Source organism: Myotis davidii, unplaced genomic scaffold (assembly GCF_000327345.1).
Source record: "Myotis davidii unplaced genomic scaffold, ASM32734v1 scaffold123, whole genome shotgun sequence".
Taxonomy (NCBI): Eukaryota; Metazoa; Chordata; class Mammalia; order Chiroptera; family Vespertilionidae; genus Myotis; species Myotis davidii.
Genome location: NW_006295391.1, coordinates 729268 through 736519, shown reverse-complemented (window position 1 = coordinate 736519; position 7252 = coordinate 729268). Strand labels below are relative to the sequence as shown.

The 7252-nt window shown below is 35.4% G+C and overlaps 1 long non-coding RNA gene across 1 annotated transcript in view; it reads right to left on the bottom strand.

Moving 5' to 3' along the window:
* LOC107184133 overlaps window positions 1–4705 on the bottom strand; it is an 11920-nt gene extending 7215 nt beyond the window's left edge. The window contains exon 1 of the long non-coding RNA XR_001514956.1: window positions 4631–4705. This is a non-coding gene — a long non-coding RNA (uncharacterized LOC107184133). The remainder of the gene's footprint in view (window positions 1–4630) is intronic.
* Window positions 4706–7252: the final 2547 nt, after the last annotated feature.

Here is a 7252-nt window from a genome sequence, read left to right as displayed (position 1 = left end):
GCACCTGAGAATTTCACTTCAGCACTGCGCCTCCTCTGAGTCTGGATATGATATTCTCTTTACTCCTAGTTGTAGAATTTCCACTCAGCCAGCCCTCCTGTGGTTCTGGATGTTGTCCATTCCCTTTTTCAGGCTTAATTTGAATTGGTTGTTTAAGGCAGCAATCTCCGGCGTTAACCTATGCCGCCATCTTTGGTTCTCTCGGGTAGTAACTTCTTGCAGTTACTAATATCTTTCCCTTTTTACTTCTTTAGAGCTCCTATTACTTTTGTAACCAATGTCCTATATTACATTTCCACCTACTAAAGACTGAAAAATCTAGTGTGGTTTCTTTTCCCTACTGACTCATACAAAGCAAAAGAATTTTTAGGAGATTCATGATTTATACACTCAAGAAGACTTAGGGAATGTTCTTTTTTGAAATCACATCAGGATGTCATGGAAAAGCAATGATGTAAGATAAAGAAGTGCTACATGGAGATGAAAAATAATATAGTAATATTTTAAACCACCATAGGGACCCAGCAGAAAAGCAAAATAAAGCAACAACTCATTATTCTGAAAACTGATAAAGGTAGAGATCAAGCATTTATTCTACCTTTCCTGTATGAGCTGTAGTTCAGATTACCCAAAGACCTATTGAAGGAAAATTCTTCTTTAATAAAAGAATCACAGCTAATACTTGCAGAACAAATGATATAATTAGAAAATCACTATTTTGCAATACCTAATGAAATAATGGATCTAGGTAACAATCAACAGTGGTTATTAAAACCATTAGGTGAATGGCTAATGGGAAATTATAATGAATGGATCTCAGTTAATGACACCTGAGCCCTGTAATTAATCTTAATGTCACCAAAAGTAGACCAAATGAATTGAATGTGCCACAGGATATAAAGCAATAGACATTATGCAGCTTCACCTACAAAATACTCCTGAGAAAAGAATTTGAGCTAATTAAATCTGATGATATAAGTACTAATTTTAAGGGGGAAAATAGGGAGACAGAAGAATATGTTAATTTATACTGCAGAGATAATAAGCCAAATCCAGAATGTGGGACATTCTATAGTTTTCCCCCAAAAGTAAATGAAATTTTAAAAAGGGAAGAGTACACTGATATCCATTAAAGGACCCTTAAAAGAACAATAAACTAGTTTCAATATGTGTTCCTTATCAAGTGTGAAAAGACAGCTCTTGAGAGAGTTGAAGAAAATTAAGCATAGACAAGGTATTAGATGACATTAAGGAATTATTGTTAACTAGAGGCCTGTTGCAGGAAGATTCCTGCAAGAATAGGGCTTCCTTGGGCATATTCCTGCAAGAATAGGGCTTCCTGAGGCCAGAGCAAAGCAGAGAAGGGAGTGAAGCCACCTCGGCTCCCTCCTGTCTCTGCCGCCTCGCCCCCTCCCTTCTCTGCAGCCTCGCTCCCTCCCATCTCTGATGCCTCTCTTCCTCCCATCTCCACTGGCTCACTTCATCCCATCTCTACTGCCTCGCTCCCTCCCTTCTCCGCCACTTTGCTCCCTCCCGTCTCTGCTGCCTTGCTCTCTCCTGTGTCCGCTGCCTTGGCTCCGCTCCCTTCTCCGCCGCTTTGTTCCCTTCTGCAGCACTTGGCTTCCTTCTACACTGTCTTCTGTCTTCAGTCTTCGGTTTTCGCTCCACGCCTGTGTATGCAAATTAACCGCCATCTTTGTTGGGTTGATTTGCATATTGCTCTGATTGGCTGGTGGGAATAGGAGAGGAATGGTCAATTTGCATGTTTCTCTTTTATTAGTGTAGATTATGTTAAGTATGATAATGTTATTTTGTGTGTGTGTTTTTATTTATTTTTATTTTTTATTAAGGTATTACATATGTGTCCTTATCCCACCACAACCCCCTGCCCCAACCTCCCCAAGGTGTAAATGTACCAGAGATTTTTAATCCATTCATTTACTGATGGGCACTTGTACTGTTTCCAGATCTTAGCTATTGTAAATAATGCAGCTATGAACATAGGGGTGCATATATCCTTTCTGATTTGTGTTCCTAGTTTCTTGGGATATATTCCTAGAAGTGGGATCACTGGGTCAAATGGGAGTTCCATTTTTAGGTTTTGGAGGAAACGCCATACTGTTCTCCACAGTGGCTGCACCAGTCTGCATTCCCACCATCAGTGCACGTGTGTTTGTTTTTTTTAATCCATTTTTTCTATTAAAGGTATAAAGTGTTTATGGTAAATATAATAGGGTATATAAAATATACTTATTTTATAATTATTTTAGCATTCACCCTTATATGCCTCATTAATTATAAATTGATTTTTTAAAACCCTATTTTAAATTGTTACCAGCACTTTCCATTAAAAGAAAAAAAGTGTTGGAGTGGGTATAGGTGAAACTAGATTAGCAGATTGGTTATAATTACAGCTATGTAATGAGTACATGGAAGTTCATTATGCCATTTTTGTATAAAATTTTTCTAATAAACAGTAAAAAAAAATTTTATAAAATACTTTTAAAACCAAGAGACTCATGTTGAGTTCCATATTTTAAAAATATTTCAAAGCCAGGGAAAATATTGGGACTTCTTATCTCAATTAGTTTGAGTTTCATGTTCTCATAAAGAGAACATTTAAAAGGCACAGCTGTTTTAAAACAAGATAAACACTTCAATGGACCAGAAGTGGAACACAGCACAAAGAGCAATGTGTGAGGCACTGGAGCTGCTGGCCTTTTTGAGTTTGGGTTGTTTATCCTAGGGATACAGAGACAAATATTTGTTTACCAGCTGCCACTTTTATAAGACAATTAGTTGCTTAAAGACAGGTACCATATGTCTTCATTTTAATATGCCTAGAAAAGTACCTGGAACATATTAGGCAATAATTCAGTAAATAATGAGTAAGCAAAAAGTTTGAGGAAAAGGATGGCAACTAAGATCAGAAATATGCTTGATTAAAAGAGAAATAATAGCTTAAATTTGTGCAATCACTAAATGGACATGTGTTATTATTCTTCTGTTATAGAAAACCAGTGGGAAAAATCCTTCCCATGAGGCTCAAGAGCCCCTACATAATGATTGATTTTTCTTCTCACAGGAAGAAAATGGATAGACGGATTGGAGGAATGACTTACTGCTCTAAAGCCATGTACTGCCAACCACATATCCATTCCAAAGAGAAAGACTGTATGTCTGCAATGAGGGAGGGGAAGGTGAAATACCCACATATCTGTACTTAAAACTTCTTTGTTAGAAATCCTGCTTGCTTATTGTTGCGATATCCATAAATACACATGTATATGTGCAAAGACATTAGAAAGTCATCCCTGTGTATCATGAATAAGGTAAAGAGAATCCTATTGAATGATCCATGGACCCACAATTCCTGCCCCAGTGAAGGTCTAAAAGAGATAAAAATTTACCCTCCCTTTTCTGGAACTGTCCTACAATGTTTCTTGTCTGGACATTGCTGGCAAACTCCTATGCTCCCCCCTTTCACCACACAAGTTATATCATTTCCAGGGTACAGGACTGTTAGGGTATCAAACAGGGCTTTGGGGGGCTACAATCATTATAAAAAATATCTGGATAATACTTGAATGATATGTGATACAGACTCAATAGCATGAAATTCTTTCTATCTCATTTCTATTGAAAGGTTTAAGTTATGGTCTAGAGAGGACAAGTAGCCTAGTAATGGTAGACCCTAGGAGATCATCTCAAAATGAAGTGCTAATCTACTTAAATGTTTTAAATCTGGGTAAATTTCAGCCTGCACACATCACATAAGTGATCAACTGCTGGCTACTACACAGGAAAAAATCATTATTCCCTAAGAGGACCTCCTCCAATTTATATTGAGAGAAGAACCATGGCCTTTTGTATTTGTTGCTAATTTTAATTAATGAAATATACTGACATCCACATTTATGGTATTTTGTAGAAATGAAGTGGAAAAGTCCTTGGATTGAGAGCTAAGTGCTAGTGCCAACTCTGCCTGCCCAGCTGTGTGATCTTAGGAAAGGCACTTGACTCCTTGAGCCTCAGTGATTTTTTTTTAATTTATAAAATGAGGGGCTTAAGCCAAGGCTCAACCAGGTGGTCTTTAAAGGCCCTTTCAGCTCTGTGATATGACTTTAGGTTCTCTAGTGTATGTGCAAAGTAATATAAGCATTTAAAAAGGCATATAGACATAAGTTAATAATATTGAGAATACTAGGCACTATTGTGTGAGATGATGTAGCTAATATTGTGTGAGATGATATACTAGTATATCACAAAGAAGAAAGAATATTAAAATGTGTTTTTTATGTTATTTTCACTTATGTTCACAAAATGATCCAATTTCAAAGCTATGGAAATACAGAAGCTGAGGGCATTTATCACCAGAAAACCTCCATTGTAGGAAATACTCAAGGGGGCTATTCTACTTGAAACAAAGAACAAAAGGTCACAAAAGTATGATTAAGATCACCAACAAACTTACAGCATAAACAGGGATGCTCTGTGACAACAAAAACATAAAGGGGGAGGGGGAACAGTCTGAATTTGCAAAGGAGGGTGGAGACCAAATGCATTCAAAAGAAAAAGAACGACTTTATATATGAAACTTCCTTTTTAATAAACCTAATGGTAAAACTACACACAAAAATTCAAAACTGAGACACATAACTTAAAAGAAGAGGGAACAGCGGAAAGAAGTATGGAATACCACCACCCCCTTCCCCCCCCCAACAAAAAAACCCAAAACAAACAAACAAACAAAAAAAGACAGAAACACATGGAAAAGAGCCAATAGAGGCACAGAGCCACTAGAAAACAAAATATAAAATGGCTATAGGAAATCCTTACACATCAATAATTACCCTACCTGTAAATGGACTGATTCACCAATAAAAAGGCACAGAGTAGCAGACTGGATCAAAATACAAAATCCAACCATCTGCTGCCCTCAGGAGACACATATAAGCAGCAAAGACAAAGACAGACAAAGTGAAAGGGTGGAAAATGATTCTCCAAACTAATGCATCCACAGAAAAGCAGGTGTAGCCATACTTATACCTGGTACAATAGATTTCAAGGTAACAAAGATAATAAGAGACAAAGATGGACATTTTTATAATGATATTGGGACACTACATCAATAAGACATAACACTTCTCAATATATATGCACCAAAATAGGGAACCCCTAATCTTATAAATTTATATAATTACATAAATATATAAAACAGAACTAAAGGGAGAAACTGACAAAAACATGGTCATAGTTGGGGACCTTGATACTCCATTGACAGCTCTAGACAGCTTATCCAAACAGAAAATCAATACAGAAATATCGACCATAAGTGACCCATTAGACCAAATGGATAGAATTGGCATTTATGGAACCTTTAATCCCAGAACATCAGATTACACATTCTTCTCCGATGCACATGGGACATTCTTAAGTCACAAAACTAGCCTCGACAAATTCAAGAAGATTGAAATTATACCAAGCATTTTCTCTGACCACATACCCTGAAATTAGAAATCAACTGAAAAAAGGAAGTAAAGAAACCCACAAATATGTGGAAATGAAACAACATACTACTAAAAAATGACTGGGTCAAAGAAGAATAAAAGGTGAGATCAGAAAATATAGAGAGACAAATGAGAATGACAATACAACATATCAAAACTTCTGGGATGCATCAAAAGCAGTAATAATTGGAAAATTTATATTATTACAGGACTATCTCAAGAAACATGAGCAATCCCAAAAAAACAACCTAACATCTTAAAGAAACTAGAAAAAGCAACCCAAATCAGAAGAAAGGAAATAATACAAATTAGAGCATAATTCAATGAAATAGAGAACAAAAAGTCTATACAACAATTAATACAGAAAAGCGTTGGTTCTTTGAAAAGATTAATAAAATTGAAAAAACCCTGGTTAAACTCACTAAAGGGAAAAAGAGAAAAGACTCAAACAAAATGAGAAACAAAAGAGAAGTTACCACAGACATTACAGATATACAAAGACTCATACTAGAATATTATGAAAGATTCTGTGCCAACACATTCAATAACCTAGAAGAAATGAATAAGATACTAGAAATATATAACCTTTCTGGATTGAATTGTGAAGAATCAGAAAATCTAAATACACCGATCAACAGTGAGGAAATTGAAACAACCATCAAAAACCTCCCCAAAAGCTGGCTTCATTAGTGTATTCTGCCAAAAATTCAAAGAAATTTGATACCTATCTTTCTCAAACTCTTCCAAAAAATTGAAGAAGAGGTAATACTTCCTAACATATTTTGTGAGGCCAACATAACCATGATACCAAAATCTGGCATCGATAACATAAAGAAAGAAAACTACAGATCAATATCTCTAATGAGTACAGATGCAAAAATCCTCAACAAAATACTACAAATCGAATACGTCAATTAATTTAAAAAAGAATACATCACGATCAAGTTCATTCCAGGGGCACAAGGATGTTCAATATGTGCAAATTGGTCAATGTGATTGACCACATTAACAAAACAAAGGATTAAAATTATATGATCTTATCAATAAATGAAGAAAAAGCATTTGATAAAATACAATATCCATTTATGATTAAAACACTTAATAAAATGAGTATAGAAGGAAAGTACCTCAACATAATAAAGGTCATATTCGAGACACTCTCAGCTAATATATTCAATGGTGAAAACTGAAAACTTTTTCTCTAAAATCAGTAATAAGACAAAGATGCCTACTCTCACCACTCTTATTCAACATATTTCTGGAAATCCCAGCCAAAGCAATCAGGCAAGAGAAAGAAATAAACGGCATCCAAATTTGGAATGAAAAAGTAAAACTCACTTTTTGCGGATGAGAAGCTCCGTAAATAGGAAATGCTAAAGACTCCACCAAAAAACTATTAGAAACAATAAGTAAGCAGTAAAGTTGCAGGATATAAAACCAATGTACAAAAATCCACTGCTTTCCCATATACTAACAATAAAATTTCAGAAAAAGAAATGGAAAAAATGAATTCCTTTTGCAATCACAATGGAAAGAATAAAATAACTAGGAATAAACTTAACAAAGGAGGTGAAGGACCTATATGCTGAAAACTACAAAGCATTATTAAAAGAGATTGAAAAAGACACAACGAAATGGAAAGATATTCAATGTTCATGGATTGAAAGAATCAACATAGTTAAAATGGCCATATTACTCAAAGCAACATACAGTTTTAATGCAATCCCCATCAAAATCCCAAT